General features: G+C 43.4%; 1 long non-coding RNA gene across 1 annotated transcript; it reads left to right on the forward strand.

Moving 5' to 3' along the window:
• The first annotated feature begins 14,217 nt into the window (after window positions 1–14,217).
• On the forward strand, window positions 14,218–21,861 carry LOC142142857 (uncharacterized). Its single transcript, XR_012689363.1, has 5 exons — window positions 14,218–14,328; window positions 16,423–16,444; window positions 19,295–19,313; window positions 20,423–20,470; window positions 21,809–21,861. It is a non-coding gene; the product is annotated as an uncharacterized LOC142142857 (long non-coding RNA).
• Window positions 21,862–22,972: the final 1,111 nt, after the last annotated feature.

The following is a 22,972-nucleotide window of genomic DNA, read 5'->3' on the forward strand; positions in this document are numbered from 1 at the left end:
GGCATTGCCGGCTCTCACATGCGCACTCAACGGGACGCCCGGGCATAGGCCTAAAGTAGCTGATTCAAACAAAATTAAAACAAAACAAGTGAATGAACATAAAAAATTAGTTGAAAAAATTAATTATTGATTAATAATTTTAATTAGAAACATTATTTAATTAAATAAAGCATTTCCCCTCTAAGGCTGCTGCAATAAGTGGTTTGTGGCAGTACAGATACCGTCACAATCCTTCTTAAATAGGGTTCCCCATGCATAAGGAAGCTATTGCAAGAGACAGATGGAAAAGGCAATACCCGGCGATACCTAGTGCCGGCTTCGGAGGTTGGTAAATATGGAGAGGCCCCATCTCTGGTGAATACACCCCTATTCACCGGATTTATGGCTCTTCTCCCTATGATAAATACAACCCTATATCTTTCCCTGCTATGTCACACCCCTCTTGGAACAGCCCCATTAGAGTTAGGACTTGTCCTTGTTTTATCCATGTGTCCAATGTCAGCCCCCCCTTATCTGATGTCTGTGTAACCTGTCTCCTGTCTGATGCACTTAGCTGCCTTCCTTGTCTTCTGTCTTCTGCTTTGGTCTCTTATTTGCCCCTTGTTGTCTCTTGTCTTCACGTCAGTAATCTGGTCCAGGCCGACTATTGGCATCAGTGACCGGGAACATTCACATCAATGTCTGTAATTCTTTTTCTTTCAGATATGGAACTGAAGACAACCTCTGGTAATGCCTCAATCAGTTACACGTGACAGGGTTCATGTAACATACATGTAGAAATACATCAATTTACTTATATGTTTGTGCATGTGTTCTGGGCTTGTTTGGCTCAATTCAATAAGTCACTAATGGGTATAACAACTAAATAAAATAAAAAGTAGACAACCACCCTGTACAGCTGCACAAATTGGGGCTGATGCCGACTTGGTTTTATAATGGGAGTAAATTACTCTTAAATAAGAGCACAGAATCATAGTGTATTTCCACCACACGCAGAGCCGCACACATCTCCCGATGCCTCCGCATCAGCAGCATATGGGCCTTGTCTACGTCATATCATCAGCCAGTAGTTGCACCTGTCCTATAGCAGATGTATAAGAAACCCCTCCTACCAGACATATATGTGTGTTTCTGCAGGTCTGCATGAGACGCACTGTGTAAGCTAGTCCTTACTGTACTCGCCCAATGTCAGGACCCCCCTTCCTACCTGTCCAGCTGTAAGGGGGCGCAGGTGTCACATAGGAACAAGTCTGTATAGGTGTACAGTGTGCAGCCGCTATCTGAGCACGCGCAGAGCAATATCACACCAGACGCTCTGCTCACAATGGCTTACGTCTCACTATGCATCAGCCCCATTACCTTACAGTAAATCACATAGGAGGATAGTTCAGCAGTGAAAAAATTAAGCTCTCAGACAGATTTAATATAAATGTAATTTTTTTTATATCTTGCTAAATAATTCCTTATATTGCAAAGTGGTAAAATAAAAGCAGCTGTAGTCTGCACTCATATAACTACTTCTGTCCTCCACTGACTGCAAGTAACAAGTTATAGCGGAAGAGTTAGAACCTCAGGAATCTATTGTCTAAGTGCAGCTGTACAGGGTCATTTTATTTTATTTAGTTGTTACTACATTACACTGTTGTACTTGCCCTTAGTGGTGTAATGTCTGTTGCTTTATCTGCTGTTTACTAATAGAGGCGCAGATCAGGCAGCCAGTTTACAAAATAACATGAAGCAAACTTTTATCAGGGATAATGTACCCCTACTGTAAATTATAAGGATATTATACCCAGGTGTTAAATAACTAAACAAACACAAGCCCATAGACTGAATGCTGGTATACAATCTTCTAGGTGACTCTCCACATCCATAATAACTTATAGCAGTGTACACTGAATTGATGACATTGGAACTTATGGATTATAGTCAAAAACATCACAGCTCAACACATCACAAGATATTATTTACAGGAGATTATACATATATTAGCTTCAGTTGTGTGTTATGAGACTATTAACCTTCACACATATTTGGAGAATTACTGTGTATTCTAGGCACATTGAAAATTTATTTGAACACTATAACAAACCCCCAGTGTATGATACGTAATAAGTATAACAAACTAATTCTGACGGTCAATAGTTTCATTCAAAACGTATATTATGATCCTCTGTATACATCAGAATAGTACACACATTTCATTAGAGATATCCCTTTGAATGTTATGTAATTATGGGTTATTACATCCCTGGGGGGTCAGAAGTATAACATGAAGATTGACAAACTGATCTTCCTCCACATGTGCTGGGTAGAAGTACTGCAGGTAACAATGTCTTGGCTGTAATGTGTCATGACTGAAGGAGGCCAGCACTGATAACATGCTTGTATGTTCAAGAGCCGTACATCACACACATGTAGTCCTAATACTGCTTTATGTCATGTATTGTATGTAAGATAATCGGGTCACTCATTGGAATATATCAATCATTATTTTATCTAGGTACGATTCAGATGAAGCGCAGTCCGAGGATGAGGCAGAGGAGGAAATGCCTAAGTAAGTGTAACATTCCGATTAGTGGGGAGCAGAGTAACATACAGCTACATTGTAATATGTAGGAAACATACTAAGAGGCAATAATTTAATTTTCTATATGTCCATAGCTCTGGTCCTGGCTATTTATTCTACTTACCTGCCCCTGATCTGCCCCCCCCCCCCCCCCCCCCCCCAGGGTGTGTGCTACACTTACATGCCCCTGCTGTACTCTACTTTCCTGCCCCTGATCTGTCCCCCCAGGTGTAGGGAGCCGCACATGTCAGTTACTCGAAGCTTACACTTGAGGCTCCCTAGAGTTAATGTATAGTTAATGTACAGTGTTCAGGTAGCATTAATCTACTGTAATCTGGATATAAGAGCTTCTTACATGGCAATAATAATTAGATTAAATGACACTGAATGTACTAGTACTGACAACAAGACTGACCTGTCCAAGTCTCAAAATTGTTACCTATTAAAGGTTTCATCTCATTGTGTTTATATTAGTTTAAAAAGCATCACACAGTAGAGAAAGGAGAAATGTATAACCTGTCCAAGCAAGCGTTAAATATTTCATACACTGAAAATGGGAAATGGCTAAATATGTCTATATAGAGTATAAAAGGAAACATTTTAGGCACATATAGTGATTGTAGTGGTTTATGCAACCACCAAACTCATAAAGTCTGTAACAAAATATCTTGTTTCACACAGGCCAAAATCCCCAAGGCCCGCGAGCCTCTCCCCCATGATATATAAAAGGTAAGTTCAGGATTGTTAGCGCAGTAGGTCATATACTGATTATATGAATCTATTATTATGAATAAATGTAACAGATTAAAGGACATATTGATGATAGGGAGAAAAGCTCCCGGGCCAGTGACAGCTATTGCTGGGTATCAGCAGCGGCACCTTTCACCGGCTGTCTCTGGTGATAGCTTCCCATGGGGAAGCCCACTTACCATGGACATCGGTGGTACAATTACCGCTGCTCTCCTGCTATCGCTATTTAAGGTTGGTGATTACTCTGAATCAGATTACATCTAAAAAATATATATCTACATACATAGTAGCATATACTCACCTTTCCCTGTATCTCCAACCAATGAACAGGCGCATAATAGACTCAGAAGTGAGATGTCATTGTGTAGGATGTAAGGGGCAAATGCAGGATTTGTAAAGGGGGGTTTCCACACCACCCCGTCAGTGGGCGTGACTAGCATGCATGGGGGGCGTGGCTATACTTTTAGACAGTGCTTGGCTGCTCTCCAACTCTTCCTATCCCTATAATATACATGGGCAATGCTGCGTGCACTACTGTTAGGTTTTTCCACCAGAGCAATGTGAAGCGGGGGCAGGGTCCAGCCACCTCAATTATGCAGTGCCCCAGGCTTGCAGGGGGGTTTTCAGACACTAGGAACCCCCCCCTCGGTTTGCCTATGGATGTCACTCAGTGTGACTGCTCGTGACTCATAGTTCAAAGACAGAATATACCCCTGCTCTGTGTGAGCTCTCTGAGAGACATACACAATGCTATCTTCTATCACTGTTATTTATCATTATAAGATCCCCGGCGTCACTGACAGGCAGCGATAAGCAGAGACTTACCTCCTCGCTGGCCAGTCTGGGTCCCATCTGCACACGTGTGACCCGGCATTGCCGGCTCTCACATGCGCACTCAACGGACCGCCCGGGCTTAGGCCTCAAGTAGCTGATTCAAAGAAAATGAAAACAAAACAAGTGAATGAACATAAAAAATTAGTTGAAAAAAATAACTATTAAAAAATAATTTTAATTAGAAACTTTATTTAATTAAATAAAGCATTCCCCATACATGGGGAAGCTATTGTAGGAGATAGATGGAAAAGGCAATACCCGGCGATAGCTAGTGCCGGCGTCGGAGGTTAGTAAATAGGGAAAAGCCCCATGTCTGGTGAATACACCCCTATTCACCGGATTTAGGGCTCTTCTCCCTATGATAAACACACCCCTAAATCATTCCCAGCTATGTTACACCCCTCTTGGAACAGCCCCATTAGAGTTAGGACTTGTCCTTGTTTTATCTACGTGTCCAATGTCAGCCCCCCCCTTATCTGATGTCTGTGTAACCTGTCTCCTGTCTGATGCACTTAGCTGCCTCCCTTGCCTTCTGTCTTCTGTTTTGGTCTCTTATTTGCCCCTCGTTGTCTCTTGTCTTCACATCAGTAATCTGGTCCAGGCCGACTATTGGCATCAGTGACCGGGAACATTCACATCAGTGTCTGTAATTCTTTTTCTTTCAGATGGGGAACTGAAGACAACCTCTGGTAATGCCTCAATCAGTTACACGTGACAGGGTTCATGTAACATACATGTATAAGATACCCCTTCTATCAGACATATATGTGTGTTTCTGCAGGTCTGCATGAGCTGCTTTGTGTAAGCCAGGGCCGTCTTTCCCATAGGGCACAATGGGCAGGTGCCCGGGGGCCCTGCAGCCCAGGGGGGCCCATCAGAGGAAGCCCAAAAAAAAAAAACCTGGAAAAAGAAAAGAAGAAAATACTTACTGTGCTGTCAGCTGGCGATCCGGCTCCCTCCGTGGTCTCCTCCTCCGTCGTGCTCGCAGTTTTTTGGTTTTTATTTGGCTTCCTCCGACGGGCCCCCCTGGGCTGCAGGGCCCATATATATAATCATTTTTTTTGTATATATAGGGGCCCCGGTGCACTGCTGTGCCCGGGGGCCCAAGATGTTCTTAAGAGGGCCCTGGTGTAAGCTAGACCTTACTGTAATCGGCCATTGTCAGGACCCCCCTTCCCACCTCTCCAGCTGTAAGGGGGCGCAGGTGTCACATAGGAACAAGTCTGTATAGGTGTACAGTGTGCAGCCGCTATCTGAGCACGCGCAGAGCAATATCACACCAGACGCGCTACTCACACTGGCTTACGTCTCACTATGCATCAGCCCCATTACCTTACAGTAAATCACATAGGATAGTTCAGCAGTGAAAAAATTAAGCTCTCAGACAGATTTAATATAAATGTAACTTTTATTATATCTTGTAAAATAATTCCTGATATTGCAAAGTGGTAAAATAAAAGCAGCTGTAGTCTGCGCTCATATAACAATGAATAACTACTTCTGTCCTCCACTGAAAGCAAGTAACAAGTTATAGCGGAAGAGTTAGAACCTCAGGAATCTATTGTCTAAGTGCAGCTGTACAGGGTCATTTTATTTTATTTAGTTGTTACTACTAGGGATGTGCACCGGCGACTTTTGAGGTCTCGTGTTTTGTGTTTTGGATCCGGATTTTCGTTATTTTTGAGGTTCGGATTTGTCTCGCAAAACACTTGACGAAAGGTCTCGGTTCGGATTTAAGGTTTTGGATTCGGATTTTTTTGCAAAAAAACATAAAAAGTTTAAAAATCAAGTTTTGGGGCTTATTTTCACTCCTAGGCTATTATTAACCTCAATAACATTCAATAACAAGCATTTCCACTAATTTACAGTGTATTCTGAACACCTCACAATATAGTTATTAGTCCAAAACGTTGCAACAAGGTATCTTTCTGGACTGCGTAGAGGAGTGGGTCACCACAATATATATTAAAAACCCTGAACTTTTATGAATCGCACCAATAAATGTACCTGGACTGCGTAGAGGAGTGGGTCACCACAATATATATTAAAAACCCTGAACTTTTATGATTCGCACCAATAAATGTACCTGGACTGCGTAGAGGAGTGGGTCACCACAATATATATTAAAAACCCTGAACTTTTATGAATCGCACCAATAAATGTACCTGGACTGCGTAGAGGAGTGGGTCACCACAATATCTTAAAAACCCTGAACTTTTATGAATCGCACCAATAAATGTACCTGGACTGCGTAGAGGAGTGGGTCACCACAATATCTTAAAAACCCTGAACTTTTATGAATCGCACCAATAAATGTACCTGGACTGCGTAGAGGAGTGGGTCACCACAATATATATTAAAAACCCTGAACTTTTATGATTCGCACCAATAAATGTACCTGGACTGCGTAGAGGAGTGGGTCACCACAATATCTTAAAAACCCAGAACTTTTATGAATCGCACCAATAAATGTACCTGGACTGCGTAGAGGAGTGGGTCACCACAATATCTTAAAAACCCTGAACTTTTATGAATCGCACCAATAAATGTACCTGGACTGCGTAGAGGAGTGGGCACTGGGCACCACAATAAAATATATAAAAAACCTTCAACAGGTCTGCATTACACTACACATACGGCTGCTCCTCCATCCTCTCCATCATATACATGTTGGAGTTTTAGCGTGTGACAACCTCTTGTTTTTGATAATGTCAGTGCATTTTGAATATTTTTCAATTTGCCCCACACCACTGAATGTACTTTATCTATGATACGCATCTATCTATCTTGACTGCGTAGTGTGGTGGCCCCGGTACACAATTTGGTACCGAGACCACAATATAATTAAAAAACCCTCCACGTGTCAGAATTCCACCAAACAAGTATCTGGACTGCATAGTTGGGTGGCCCCGGTACCCAATTTGATACCGGGGCCACAATACCTCCTCCAAACATGGTACAGACAATTCGTCATTGAGATCCCAGACAGACAGGGTCGAAGTGTTATTGTTTGACTTTGTAAACCCAAAAAACTGTCCCTGTTGCACATAGTCGTGCAATGAAGACTGACTTTTTCATTTAAAGGCACGATCTTTCAAGTGTAGTGTTTGTAAGTCTAAGTCATATTATACTTTTGGTAAAATTGGTTTATTTTGTTCCTCTTTATGGTAATTAGTAATAGAATTAAAGTATGAAATAGAATTAAAGTATGAAATAGAATTAAAGTATTAAATAGAATTAAAGTATGAAATAGAATTAAAGTATGAAATAGAGTGGTATATAGAGTTGTAGTGTGGTATAGATAGAGTGGTCCACACAATATAATAATAATAAAACCCTCAACTGGTCTGAATTCCACCAAACAAGTATCTGGACTGCGTAGTGTGGTGGCCCCGGTACACAATTTGGTACCGAGGCCACAATATAATTAAAAAATTGGGCATCAACTGTCACCGTTGTTTAATATCTGATACACCTAAATATGGACTGCACAGTGGAGTGGCCCCGGTAGTAAATTTGGTGCCGGGGCCACAATACCTCCTCCAACTTCCAAGTGTAGTGTTTATAAAGACAGACAGCGTCGAAGTGTTATTAGTTGACTTTCTTAACCCTAAAATTGTCCCTGTTGCAAATATTCGTGCAATGGACAGTTACTTTTTTATTGAAAGACTCAAGCTTTCAAGTGTAGTGTTTATAAAATATAAACAACAATACAGTAGTTTTAGAGCACGTCAATACCTCTTGTTTAAAATTATGACACGGCATTTTACTTTTGGTTTAATTTCTTGTATTTTTTTAAATTTGGTTTTACTTTTTGAACATGGCAAACGACTGTTGATTGGTCATATAATGCAAAAAAAAAAGGTCCAAGATGGAATTGTCCTTGGGCCCTCACACCCACCCTTATGTTGTTGAAATAGGACATGCACACTTTAACAAACCAATCATTTCAGCGACAGGGCCTACCAAACAACTTTGGCTGAAATGATTGGTTTGTTTGGGCCCCCACACCAAAAAAGCTATTCATCTCTCCCTGTACAGACTAAACAGGCTCTACTGAGGCAAGATGTCGTCCTCATCCTCAACCTCTGATTCCTCTCCCCCTACAGTGTGTACTTCCTCCTCATCACACATTATCAATTCGTCCCCGCTGGACTCCACAACCACAGGTCCCTCTGTACTGTCTGGAGGGCAGTGCTGTACTTCATTGAGAAATTGATTATTCATTTTTATAAACATCATTTTTTCAACGTTCTGAGGAAGCAACCTCCTTCGCCGCTCACTGACCAGGTTACCCGCTGCACTAAAAACTCTTTCCGAGTACACACTGGAGGGGGGACAACTCAGGTAAAATAGAGCCAGTTTGTACAGGGGCTTCCAAACTGCCTTTTTTTCCTGCCAGTAACAATATGGACTGTCTGACATGTCTACTTGGATGGTGTCAGCAAAGTAATCATCCACAATTTTTTCTATTGTGACAGCATCCAATGCAGCGACAGTAGACATGTCTGCAATGGTTGGCAGGTCCTTCAGTCCGGACCAGATGTTATCAGCATCCCCGCCAGCGCCTCTTTTGGGAAAACTGAGCTTTTTCCTCGCAGCCATAGATGTGGAAGAAAATGAGGGTGGAGCTGTTGGCATGTCACGGTCCTCTTCAGAGGACAATCTCCTGACCAGCAGGTCTTTGCACCGCTGTAGACTTGTGTCCGCCGGAAACAGAGACACAACATACGCTTTAAACCGAGGATCGAGCACGGTGGCCAGAATGTATTCCTCTGACTTTAAAAGAGTGACCACCCTCGGATCCTGGCAAAGCGTACGAAGGGCTTCATTCACAAGAGCTACATGCTTGGTGTAATCGCAATGGCTTACCAGCTCCTCCCTCACTTTCTCCAGCTGCTTCTGCAACAGCCTGATCAGGGGAATGACCTGACTCAAGCTGGCAGTGTCGGAACTGACTTCTCGTGTGGCAAGTTCAAATGGCTGCAGAACCTTGCACAACACGGAAATCAGTCTCCACTGCGCTTGACTGAGGCGCATCCCCACTCCTTTGCCTATGTCGTAGGTGGCTGTGTAGGCCTGAATGGCCTTTTGCTGCTCCTCCATCCTCTGCAGCATATAGAGGGTGGAGTTCCAGCGCGTCACAACCTCTTGTTTGAGGTGATGGCAGGGCAGGTTCATGCTTTTTTGATGTGCCTCTAGTCTGCGGTAGGCACTGGCTGAATGCCGAAAGTGTCCAGCAATTTTGCGCGCCACCGCAAGCATCTCCTGCACACCCCTGTCACTCTTGAGGTAATGCTGCACCACCAAATTAATGGTGTGGGCAAAACATGGGACGTGCTGGAAATTGCCCATATTTAATGCCCGCACAATGTTACTGGCATTGTCTGACACCACAAATCCCCATGAGAGTCTAAGTGGGGTAAGCCACTGGGAGATAATTTCCCTCATTTTCTCTAATATGTTGTCAGCATTGTGCCTCTTATTAAAGCCTGTAATGCACAATGTTGCCTGCCTTTGCACGAGCCGCCATTTTGTAGTTGCTGCTACTGATGCAGCTGTTGCTGTTGCTGCGGAAGGGGATGCATCTACCCAGTGGGCTGTCACAGTCATATAGTCCTTCGTTTGCCCAGAACCACTTGTCCACATGTCCGTGGTTAAGTGGACAGTGGGTACAACCGCATTTTTTAGAGCACTGAGGACACTTGATCGTACTTCTCTGTACATTTTTGGTATCGCCTGCCTAGTGAAGTGGAATCTCGACGGGATTTGGTACCGGGGACACAATACCTACATCAACCCTCTAAATCCCACTCCACTGATGGCGGACACCGGGCGCACGTCTAACACCAACATTGCAGTTACAGCCGCAGTTATACGCTTTGCAATAGGGTGACTACTATCGTATTTTGTGGTCATGGCAAACGACTGTTGGACGGTCAATTGTTTGTGAAAGACTTAGCGGTCTTACGACTTCCCCTCTGGGAAGATGACCGACTAATAGCAGCAACAGCAGCAGTGGCAGTAGTAGGCGTACCGCTGCAGGATTCCTCGGATGAATCCCGTATTGAGGAGGACTCAGTCTGGCTGCTGACTTGGGCTGCAGGACTGAATCTGATGGAGATTGTGGAGGAAGTTGACGAGGAGGGTGTTGCTGGTGTGTATCCAACTGGACCACGGGATTTAGGTGTCCCTGTACCGATGAGGGTCCTAGCCCCAGTTCCTGAACTAACCACTGAACTATGAAGGTTATTCAGGTGACGTATAAGGGAGGATGTTCCTAGGTGGGCAAGATCCTTACCCCTGCTTATTTGAGCTTTACATAAGCTACATATGGCCATACATTGGTTGTCTGGATTTGGATAAAAATAACTCCAGACCGAAGAGGTGCATTTTTTGGTCTTCTGACCAGGCATGACGATGGGCTTTTTCATCCCATGGACATCAGCTGTTTCCCCACCTGGTGCCTCATTTACAATAACCACATCACCATCCTCATCATCAAGTTCCTCCACAGCGCCAGCTACATCATCAATAGCCTCCTCCCGAGCCACCTCTTCCCGTACAGTGATGGGAAGGTCAGGCTTGACAACCACCAACACCCTTGGACTCGCCTTGTGGATTTGTGATAATTTCTCTTTAGAAGGCAGAGTTGTTTGCTGTTTTGTTGCTGACAGCATAACTCTCTTCAATTTTTTGTAGGGGGGGGGGGGGAGGAGGAGGGCTAAGATCCATGGGTGAAGCTGAACCACTAGTCATGAACACGGGCCAGGGCCTAAGCCGTTCCTTGCCACTCCGTGTCGTAAATGGCATATTGGCAACTTTACGTTTCTCCTCAGATGATTTTAAGTTTCTCTTTTTGCTACTTTTTCTTAACTTGGGCTTTTTGGATTTTACATGCCCGGTACTACGAGATTGGGCATCGGGCTTGGAAGACGACGTTGATGGCATTTCATCGTTTATGTCATGACTAGTGGCAGCAGCTTCAGCATTAGGAGGAAGTGGGTCTTGATCTTTCCCTACTTTATCCTCCAAATTTTTGGTCTCCATTATATGTAGCACAAGATACTGCAGAATGTGTGAACTTGGTAATATTGCAGTACCAATGGACTTATACTGCTGTATTGGTTTTGCAAATTTGGTTATAATAATTATTATATATTTTTTTTTTTTTTAAATTTTTTATTTTTTTTTACTTTTTTTTTATTTTTTAAAAACTTGGGAATAATGGGGAAATAACTATGCCCTTAGAAGCACAGAGCACAGGACACAGCACCACTGGACTGAACAGGACACGGCACAGGACCCAGCAGCACTACGGAACTCAGCAGGACAGAGCACAGGACACAGCACCACTGGACTGATACTGCAGAATGTGTGAACTTTGTAATATTGCAGTACCAATGGACTTATACTGCTGGATTGGTTTTGCAAATTTGGTTATAATTATATATTTATTTTTTTTAATTTTTAATTGTATTTTTTTTTTTACTTTTTTTTAAATTTTTTAAAAACTTGGGAATAATGGGGAAATAACTATGCCCTTAGAAGCACAGAGCACAGGACACAGCACCACTGGACTGAACAGGACACGGCACAGGACCCAGCAGCACCACTGACCTCAGAAGGACAGAGCACAGCACACAGCACACAGCACCACTGGACTGATACTGCAGAATGTGTAAACTTTGTAATATTGCAGTACCACTGGACTTTTACTGCTGAATGTGTGAACTTGGTAATATTGCAGTACCAATGGGCTTATACTGCAGGATTGGTTGTGCAAATTTTGTGGTAATTAAAAAAAATTAAATTAGTTTTTGGTATTTTTTTAAATAACTTTTTTTTAATTTTTTAAACACAGGGGAATATTGGGGAAATAACTATGCCCTTAGAAGCACAGAGCACAGGACACAGCACCACTGGACTGAACAGGACACAGCACTGGTCCCAGCAGCACCACTGACCTCAGAAGGACAGAGCACAGCACACAGCACCACTGGACTGATACTGCAGAGCACAGCACAGCACAGCACAGCACAGCACTAAACAGCACAGAACTAAACAGCACAGCACGAGATCTACCAGGACAGAGGACCACCTAACACACCCTCCCTCTACCCTGATCAATGCCCGAGTGAAGATGGCGGCGACTAACGGGGAATTTATAGGATCCGAGTATCGCGAGATCCGACAACGGGATTATGAGTCAGAGCCTCAGTTTCATATTTGAATTTGGCGCCAATACCCGGATCTGTCTCGGATCCGACTCGGATCGGCAATGTTCGGGTGGGCTCGGATTTCAGATATCCGAGCCCGCTCATCTCTAGTTACTACATTACACTGTTGTACTTGCCCTTAGTGGTGTAATGTCTGTTGTTTTATCTGCTGTTTGCTAATAGAGGCGCAGATCAGGCAGCCAGTGTACAAAATAACATGAAGCAAACTTTTATCAGGGATAATGTACCCCTACTGTAAATTATAAGGATATTATACCCAGGTGTTAAATAACTAAACAAACACAAGCCCATAGACTGAATGCTGGTATACAATCTTCTAGGTGACTCTCCACATCCATAATAACTTATAGCAGTGTACACTGAATTGATGACATTGGAACTTATGGATTATAGTCAAAAACATCACAGCTCAACACATCACAAGATATTATTTACCGGAGATTATACATATATTAGCTTCAGTTGTGTGTTATGAGACTATTAACCTTCACACATATTTGGAGAATTACTGTGTATTCCAGGCACATTGAAAATTAATTTGAACACTAAAAAAACCCCAGTGTATGATACGTAATAAGTATAACAAACTAAATCTGGCGTTCAATACTTTCAGCCAAAACATATATTATGATCCTCTGTATACATCAGAATAGTACACACATTTCATTAGAGATCTCCCTTTGAATGTTATGTAATTATGGGTTATTAAATCCCTGGGGGGCAGAAGTATAACAATATGAAGATTGACAAACTGATCTTCATACACATGTGCTGGGTAGAAGAAGTACTGCAGGTAACAATGTCTTGGCTATAATGTGTCATGACTGAAGGAGGCCAGCAGTGATAACATGCTTGTATGTTCAAGAGCCGTACATCACACACATGTATTCCTAATACTGCTTTATGTCATGTATGTAAGATAATCGGGTCACTCATTGGAATATATCAATCATTATTTTATCTAGGTACGATTCAGATGAAGCAAAGGCCGAGGAGAAGGCCGAGGATGAGGAGGAGGAGGAAATGCCTAAGTAAGTGTAGCGTTCCTATTAGTAGGGAGCAGAGTAACATACAGCTAAATTGTAGCATGTAGGAGACATACTAAGAAACGATGATTTAATTTTCTATATGTCTATAGTCCTGGTCCTAGCTATTTATTCTGGGAGGGGAATCATATGTAAATATGTATAATAGTTAAACACACATAATATACATCTGACGCTGTAATCATCATCAGTCCACATCTATACACTAAATGCAGCTAAGTCTGACCAGACCACATCCCCAGGGTGTGTGCTAAACTTACATGCCCCTGCTGCACTATACTTACCTGCCCCTGATCTGCCCCCCCAGGGTGTGTGCTACACTTACATGCCCCTGCTGCACTATACTTTCCTGCCCCTGATCTGCCCCCCCTCCCAGGGTGTTTGCTACACTTACATGCCCCTGCTGCACTTTACTTACCTGCCCCTGATCTGCCCCCCCTCCCAGGGTGTTTGCTACACTTACATGGCCCCGCTGCACTTTACTTACCTGCCCCTGATCTGCACGTCAGTAATCTGGTCCAGGCCGACTAATGGCATCAGTGACCGGGAACATTCACATCAGTGTTTGTAATTTTTTTTCTTTTCAGATGTAGATCTGAAGCCAACCTCTGGTAATGTCTTAATCAGTTACACATGACAGGGTTCATGTAATAATACAGGGATAATAATAATAATACCACAGGACTCATATCAATAAGACATATGTTAATGTATAAGAACAATAATAATGTATATGTAATAAGTGACTATATAACACTGCCCAGAACTGCCCAGAAATGACCACAGTACACTGATACCACTACACACACTACCACATGCATTAATGAGTGATGAAGAAATGGACTTACACCTGTTTTTTCGTTCTTTTAGGGATGAAAAAGACCAGAAGGTAAGTGTATACACTAATAGCGTATTGCACACACATTGCACATACATGGCACATACATGGCACACAGTAATTTCTACTTGATGTAAAGCCATACTTAGAAACACCTTGTTATAAAGTCAGTAGTGCCAGCATTTAGTTGTCCCTGAAAGTAATAGGTAAAAGGTGACAGTTTCTTTGTTACAGAATAATTCCTTACTATTCTTCTTCCTCAGAATCCTGCAGATCTGTTCCAGTTACCGCTTGTAGAACATCTGCTACATAGAAACCAGAATATAGTCTACTCCAGTGGTTCCCAAACTTTTGCAGTTCGCGGCACCCTTAGAGTCTCCATAATTTTTTCAATGCACCCCTCCAAAATAATTACTGAGCAGTCCTGTTTTAGAAGTAGTTGGGTCAAAAAAATGGAATAAGTATTTAGGTCAGGACAGAAATACTTATTTAGTTGTATGCAAAAATGCCCCCACTACATCCAGACACACTGCCCCCTCTGCATCCAGTCACTCTGCCCCCTCTGCCCTCTCTCACGCTGTCCCCTCTCACGCTGTCCCCCTCCTCTGCCCTCTGTCATGCTGTCCCCCTCCTCTGCTCTCTGTCACGCTATCCCCTCCTCTGCCCTCTGTGACGCTCCCTCTCACTCTGCCCTCTGTCACGCTGCCCCCTCTTCTGTCATGCTGTCCCCTCTCATCTGCCCTCTGTCACGCTGTCCCCTCTTCTGGCCTCTGTCTCGCTGTCGTCATCCTCTGCCCTCTGTCCCGCTCCTCTCCCTCTGTCACGCTGTCGCCTCCTCTGGCCTCTGTCACACTGTCCGCTCTCCTCTGCCCTGTGTCACACTGCCCCCTCTACTCTGTCACACTGTCCCCCTCCTCTGCCCTCTGTCACACTGTCCCCCCTCTCTCTGCCCCCCTCCTCTGCCCTCTGTCACACTGTCCCCCTCCTCTGGCCTCTGTCCCCTCCTTTGCCCACTGTCACACTGTCCCCCCTCTTCTGGCCTCTGTCACGCTGTCCCGTCTCCTCTGCCCTGTCCCCCTCCTCTGTCCTCTGTCACACTGTCCCCCTCCTCTGCCCGCTGTCCCCCTCCTCTGCCCTCGGTCACACTGTCCCCCTCCTCTGCCCGCTGTCCCCCTCCTCTGCCCTCTGTCATGCTGCCCCCTCTCCTCTGCCCTCTGTCACGCTGTTGCCTCCTCTGGCCTCTGTCACGCTGCCCCCTCTCCTCTGTCACGCTGTCCCCTCTCTCCTCTGTCACGCTGTCACGCTGTCCCCTCCTCTGGCCTCTGTCCCCCTCCTCTGGCCTTTGTCACGCTGTCCCCTCTCCTCTGCCACGCTCACTCTCACTCTGTCCCCTCTGCCACGGGAAAGCCAGAAAAAAACAAAACATAAACTCACCAATCCGCGCGGCGCCGGAACCCAGTATTCTCCCTCTCTCTCACACAGCTTGTTACTATAGTGACCAATCCACACAGTGCTGGGACCCAGCATTCTCCCTCTCTCTCACGCAGCTTGTCACTATAGAGACAAGCTGCGTGAGAGAAGAGGATGCTGGGTCCTGGTGCCAGCGCGAATTGGTGGAGTTTATGTTTTGTTTTTCCTGACTTTCCCGCAGCACCCCTGTGACAGCACCGCGGCACCCCTGGCAGCCGCAGCGCACACTTTGGGAACCGCTGGTCTACACTGTGTTTATGTTGCTTCTACTGTGTAATAGAACAGTGAGCGCCTATAGATTAGCATAAAACGTTCCTTGTGCCTTAACCCCCTATATCCTAGTGTAATGATTGGCTGCAACCTCGTGAATACTGGGTGCAGCCGCTTTGTGTGGTGTCATTTCCACAACAGCTTTACAATTGTATTATACTGTAGATGTGATATTTAACATATTTACATCCCCTAATCTAGTATATTTTTAAACATGTTACTATAATCTCTCAGAGGGTAGCACAAATGTATATTAATGTAATTATCCCTCAGCTTCAGCAGTGTGGTTACTTTCTGGGATAGGGGGGCTTCAGGTTGTGTTTAGTTTGTGTAATATAACACTTATTACCACTTATTTATATAGCGCCTACATAACACTTTTCTTGTACTTTGCTTTTCCTGTAGGATGACGAATCAAAAGAGCAAGGTATGTACTGTGTCACCACCAGTCCTATAGACCAAGGGTTTATTACTGATTGGTCAGGACCCAAAACATGGGTCTCCACACTCCACAGCCTGTATGGTGGGTACCAGAACGGATTTAGACCTCATGGGGCCCTAGGCAAGATATTGGTTTGCCCCCCCCCCCCCCCGAAACAATCCATAGCTCTATATTTTTTAGCATAGCATATACACCCTATAGTTAAGTAGAAGGGTAGGCTATGTGCCGCCGCATCACGCTACTCCTCCTGCATCACACTGTGCTCTCCTTTATCATTACACTGCATCACACTGTGGCCCCTCATTACTGTCCCTCTCATCACACTGTGCCCTCCTTTATCATTACACTGCGTCACACTGTGGTCCCAGCAGTTAAAGAATAATGACCATGGACTCCATATTTTGTCAAAGAATCTAGCAGAATTTTGAATTATGCTGGTCATATATTCCATACGATGAATATTAAGCTCAGTGGTCGAAGTGGAAATTTAGAAGTGGCGGTATGAAAAATGTAATGGGAATGTAAACAAGTGAATGGAATTTTATTATTTTACAATGAAGGCAGTATAAGAAGTAGCGGTATGGCCTACTACCGTATAAACCCCACTTTCACCACAGCTTACCTTTCAATTCACACAAATTGTACCTTATCTTTAACTAAACTTAGGTATTAATCATAATTAACATGTCAAGAAACTGCAGTTCAGGATTAGCAAGTCCAGTAATGAAAAAACAGCAGTCTCCTATCTCTACCACACGTCATAGAAAGTCCGCCACTACAGTTACTGACTGCAGCCCTCTACCTACAGAAACATGAAAAAGTGCTTGAATGTAATAATCATGTTAATATGTCAGTCTTCTGCATGAATCCCATAGTGCAACATTTAAACAAGTCAGACCTCCTCATAATATAAATCCCACCAGATTCAGGATAGTTGGCAGACTGTGCTGCTCTCTCCTACCTGTTCTCGTTACTTTCACGGCTTGTGGCTGCTGTAGACTTTAGATCAGTTGCTGCTTGTTTGGATCCTGGAATGTTGGAGACCCTATTTGGAAAATAAATGGGTACATGAATTTTAGTGAATGCCAACCAGCCCCAGTGTTAAATCAATATAGCACCCACATTTTATAAGAAGGCCTCCCTCCAACCAAAACATTAAATTAATGGTGTTACCATTTAAAAAATAAACCTATTTCCCTCCTACAAACAGCCCCTCGACACACACATAATACACACAGACAATGGCCCTCACACACACATAATACACACAGACAATGGCCCCTCACACACACATAATACACACAGACAATGCCACCTCACACACACATAATACACACAGACAATGCCCCCTCACACACACATTAATACACACAGACAATGGCCCCTCAACACACACACATAATACTCACAGACAGTGGCCCCTTCATACACACACATAATACACAAACACTGTGGTGGCCCCTCACACACACATAATACTCACACACACATAATACACACACAGTGGCCCCTCACATACACATAATACACAAAGACAATGGCCCGTCACACACACATAATACACACAGACAATGCCCCCTCACACACACATAATACACACAGACAATGGCCCCTCACACAAACACATAATACACACATACAGTGGCCCACTCATACACACACATAATACACAAACACTGTGGCCCCTCACACACACACATAATACTCACACACACATAATACACACACAGTGGCCCCTCACATACACATAATACACAAAGACAATGGCCCGTCACACACACATAATACACACAGACAATGGCCCCTCACACACACATAATACACACAGACAATGGCCCCTCACACACACATAATACACACAGACAATGGCCCCTCACACACACATAATACACACAGACAATGGCCCCTCACACACAAATAATACACACAGACAGTGGCCCCTCACACACACACACACACATAATACACACAGACAGTGGCCCCTCACACACAGATAATACACACACACACACAGTGGCCCCTCACATACACACAGACAGTGGCCCCTCACATACACACAGACAATGGCCCCTCACAAACAGATAATACACACCCTATTAATATACTACCCTCCCCCTCCCCCAACTTACCTTTTTCCATCTAGGAGCTGAGCAGTCTTCTGTGTCTTCATCCCCTTTACACATGGGACGGCACCTGTCAAGTGGTGCACGTCCCATGTGACACACAGCAGGCCACACACAGGAGGGAGGGAGGAGACCAGCCACCACACCAGATCCCCCCCCCCCCCCGACTCGCGGCATCCCCCCCACGCGAGTCGCGGAGGAGTGGCCAAAATTGTTTTTTTTTTTATTCTCTCTTGTCCCACCCAGCTGCCCCCCCCCCCGAGAGCCGCTAGGCCCTAGGCAGGTGATTGGGTTGCCTAGCTGTAAATCCGGCCCCGGTGGGTACCCATGATCCTCTGTGCAGACCTGTTGTGTGCTACTAAGCAAAAACGAGCCATGTACCACACAGGCCTAAGCTGGGTTATAGTGAAGGTGGAGTCTGGAGGAGTGTGCCTTATAATGACATTAATACATTTTACTGCACTTTTATTTACAGAATATACGTAATCAGAGGCATTGTTATAAAGGTGCATGAGCTGTTGTAGAACGAAATACAATCCCCAAATACCTAAACCTTATAGAGTCATGGGCTGCAGAGCTGATTCACAAACATAATATGGGTCCTGGGCAAAAAGTGAAGAACTTTAATTTAATCTTTAGAGACAAACTATTTTTAAAGCATAATCCTGATATGTTTCACAATTGTTTACAATATGTCTTCTCTTCTTTTCAGGGGGATCCACGAACAGAAGGTACTTAATATGATAAGACCACAGATCTGATACAATACAATATACATCACAATAGTCATTTAGCTCAATACATTGATAATTTGATTCTCATCAGCTAAACAACACCCAATACAAGACCAGTTTCATCTCCCCTCTAATGATTTTTTATAAGCACCCCCCAGTCAGGGTAACAGAGAACAGAACCCTGCAACAACCTCCCTCATTATTACTAATACATCTCACAAATGGGGTGGCTATGGGGCATCACCTTGTGGTACACACACAAATGGGGACATATATATGTGAATATACATCATGGGGTAAATGTATCATATCCCAGTTTTGTCAACAGTTGACGAAACCCGGGGTATGATACATTTACCCCCATGGGTCTGATTCATCTTCTGATGTAAGTCCATTTGTGTGCAGTATCTTGTGTAAACTAGCTCTGCACATGCTCAGTAAAGGACCTTATGTCAATTAATGTAATTGTATGCAATTCATGTCCAAATTCAAATGACAATTATGACTGCGCAAGTCCCAGGTATCTCGTAAGTATGCTTTTTTTATTCGTATCATTTACACCAGCTACAGGTGTAAGTGGTATGTTCAGTACGCATTAAGAACATTCAGATTTTTGTATTTAATGGAAAAAAGAAAAGAAAAAACAATTGTTTTCAAAACATTGGTATTAATGATTATAGTATTATGAGTTGTTAATTTATTTTAAAGACTTATTTTTTTGCATGTCTTCTGATGGGACTGTATATTGTGCATGTGTATATCCTGCACTGTGTTCTGTCTGTTAACAACTTTAGGCAAAGCGTACTTACACCCAGATTCAAATTGTATCTTGACATCCGCTTGGATTTAAACTGTGCTCAAGTTTCGTGCTCTTTTTCTAAAAACAAGTTGCAAGCAGGTTGCGTCCGAACATGAATCAAGCCAAATATGTCTAAGTGCCTCCATGGCACAGAGATGAAGGTTACATTACTATACAGACTGTACCTAACCCCAGCCAGACCCCACAAAATCTGTCCCTCCAAGTCTGATTTCTTTCTTCTGAACTATAATACAGCTATTATGTAAGGCACTTCTGTAAAACCGACAATCTTCCTTCGTCTTAACAGGGTCAGAATCTGGAGCAGACTCCGGAATGTCTTCCAGTCAATAGCAAGGTGAGTAATCATTGTGGTATGGTCCCTTCTAAGGTGACTCCTCCTGGGAGCGAGACCAGCCTGGTAATCAGTGGAAGCATACCATGTCCTTGGCCCTCAACTAATCCATTCTTGGGCTGGGTAGTTTCTGTACAACTGGTGCTTACTTACTACTCTTATTGCCCCTAAGGGGTGCCAGGAAATCCCCCAATGCTATTTACCCCAGGGCTTCGTTGCCCTGTGGTTTCCATATATTTTACTTAGGGAATCCCACCCCATGTTGTCCAGGCCAGATCTGGTGTCACATTATGAGACTCCTGCTGTAATGTTAACCAGCCCAAGCTATAGCACAGGTGCTGGATACTTATTCTGGTTGGGGAATCATATGTAAATCTATTTAATTATTACACACACTTAATATACATCAGATACTGTCATCATCGTCAGCAAACATCTATACACTAAATGCAGCCAAGTCTGACTTGACCACATCTCCAGGGTGTGTGCTACACTTACATGTGCAGTGTCGGACTGGGACATGAAGGGCCCACCGGGGGATGCAATGGTAGGGGCCCACTTACATGCCCCTGCTGTACTCTACTTGCCTGCCCCTGATCTGCCCCACAGGTGTAGGGAGCCACCAGTGTAAGTTACTCAAAGCTTAGAATCCAGCCTCAGTTTCCTGCACATGTGCAGTGTGGCAAAATGTGACTTGTAGCTGTACTTACATCTAAATCTAGATCAGGCCTTTAGTCTGGGATTAAAGCAATATAAAAGTGTAATACATCTGGTATTATAGATTGTTTGATCACATTATGTAATGTAGTAATGTGCATTTATTACCTATGCCATGATAATCTGGAGGACAGAAGAAAAGACCCCTACCATACATTTCTTACTGAATAAAGCAAAATGTGGGGACCTCTCCTGTGATCTGATATCTGCACCTCCACATTATCATTCCTTCATTAAATAGCATCAACCAGCTAGATAGCTCCCACAACTAATCCTATCAAATGAAGCCATAAACCTAGATGACCTCATCCCAATCCAGAATCCTGCAGCCACCACAGGGATCTAGGAGTATGAATCCCAGGTACTGTGGATGTCAAGGAACCAAGTATCTGAAAGATGAGATGATTAAATAATCAGAACACGTGTATTAGCTATAAGGACATGTGGGTAACAAGAATAATACTATGGGCTCATAACACTAGTTCTTAAGTTTAAATATAGTATGTATAAAAATCTTTACAGTGTCTCAAAACAAATTGTCTCTTGTATGAAACAATTACTTATACAGAGCAATTCTCCGATTGTTAGCACGTCTCATTTTTTTCCTTCTTCCTTCGTTTTCAGATACATGTGCTGTTGCTGTTCCACCAATGAGGAATAAATTATTTTTTATATAAGAGGAGTTTCTTTATTTAAATATTAATTTTTTATGCTCGGTTAACCTTTTGTTACCATTGTGTATTTTTTATTAATGTACTTATTACATTTATTACATTCTACTATAATGGGGCAAGTTGCTAGTGACTCCAGTCCCATTACACTAGGACAATTGGGAGAGTCAAAATAATTTTTTACCATTATTATTATTATTGTTTCTATAACACCACTATGTTATGCAGCACGGTATAGAAAAATATTTATCATTCACATCGGTCCATGTCGCAGTAGAGCTTAGAGTCTAATTTCCGTATCACATAAAGAAAGGGGAGAAATACAAACTACAAACAGATTGGACCTTGGGTGGAATCAGACTCTTGACCTCAGCACTGTTCAGTGATCATTTGTTTGCAGCTTCCCCTCATAGAGGGCCTAGACCAGGGTGGGTCTGGTTCACATTATAACAGGGGGATCCCACTCTGCAGGTCTCCATCATAGTGTTACATGGCCAGTCGGGGGAGCCTGGGGCTGGTGGTCTAGTGCAGGATGGATTTTTTTTTAACTGGTCACACAATTTTTTATTAAATGTGTTTGTTTATTTATATATTTATTTTTTAAACAAAGTTAAAACGTAGACTGAAGTCATCATAGTCATCTTTTTACCAGGGCCACTTAAACTGCTTGCTCTGGGGAAGATAATGCTGATGACCGTTTCATTATCACCATCATAATCACTATTTATGCCACTAATTCAGCAGCGCCACAGAGAACTCACTCACATCAGTCCCTGCCCCATTGGGGCTTACAGTCTAAATTCCCTAACATACACACAGACACAGAGAGAGAGAGAGACTAGGGTCAATTTTGATAGCAGCCAATTAACCCACTAGTATGTTTTTGGCGTGTGGGAGGAAATCGGAGCACCCGGAGGAAACCCACGCAAACACGTGGAGAACATACAAACTCCTCCCAGATAAGGCCATGGTTGGGAATTCAACTCATGACCCCAGTGCTGTGAGACAGAAGTGCTAACCACTACGCCACCATGCTGCTCCGGATGGATCTATACTGTACTCCTAATCTTATGAATAATTCACTTATGTTATTTGCTGTAAAAGTCCCCCAAGCAGC

Source organism: Mixophyes fleayi, chromosome 3, assembly GCF_038048845.1.
Source record: "Mixophyes fleayi isolate aMixFle1 chromosome 3, aMixFle1.hap1, whole genome shotgun sequence".
NCBI classification, from domain to species: domain Eukaryota; kingdom Metazoa; phylum Chordata; class Amphibia; order Anura; family Limnodynastidae; genus Mixophyes; species Mixophyes fleayi.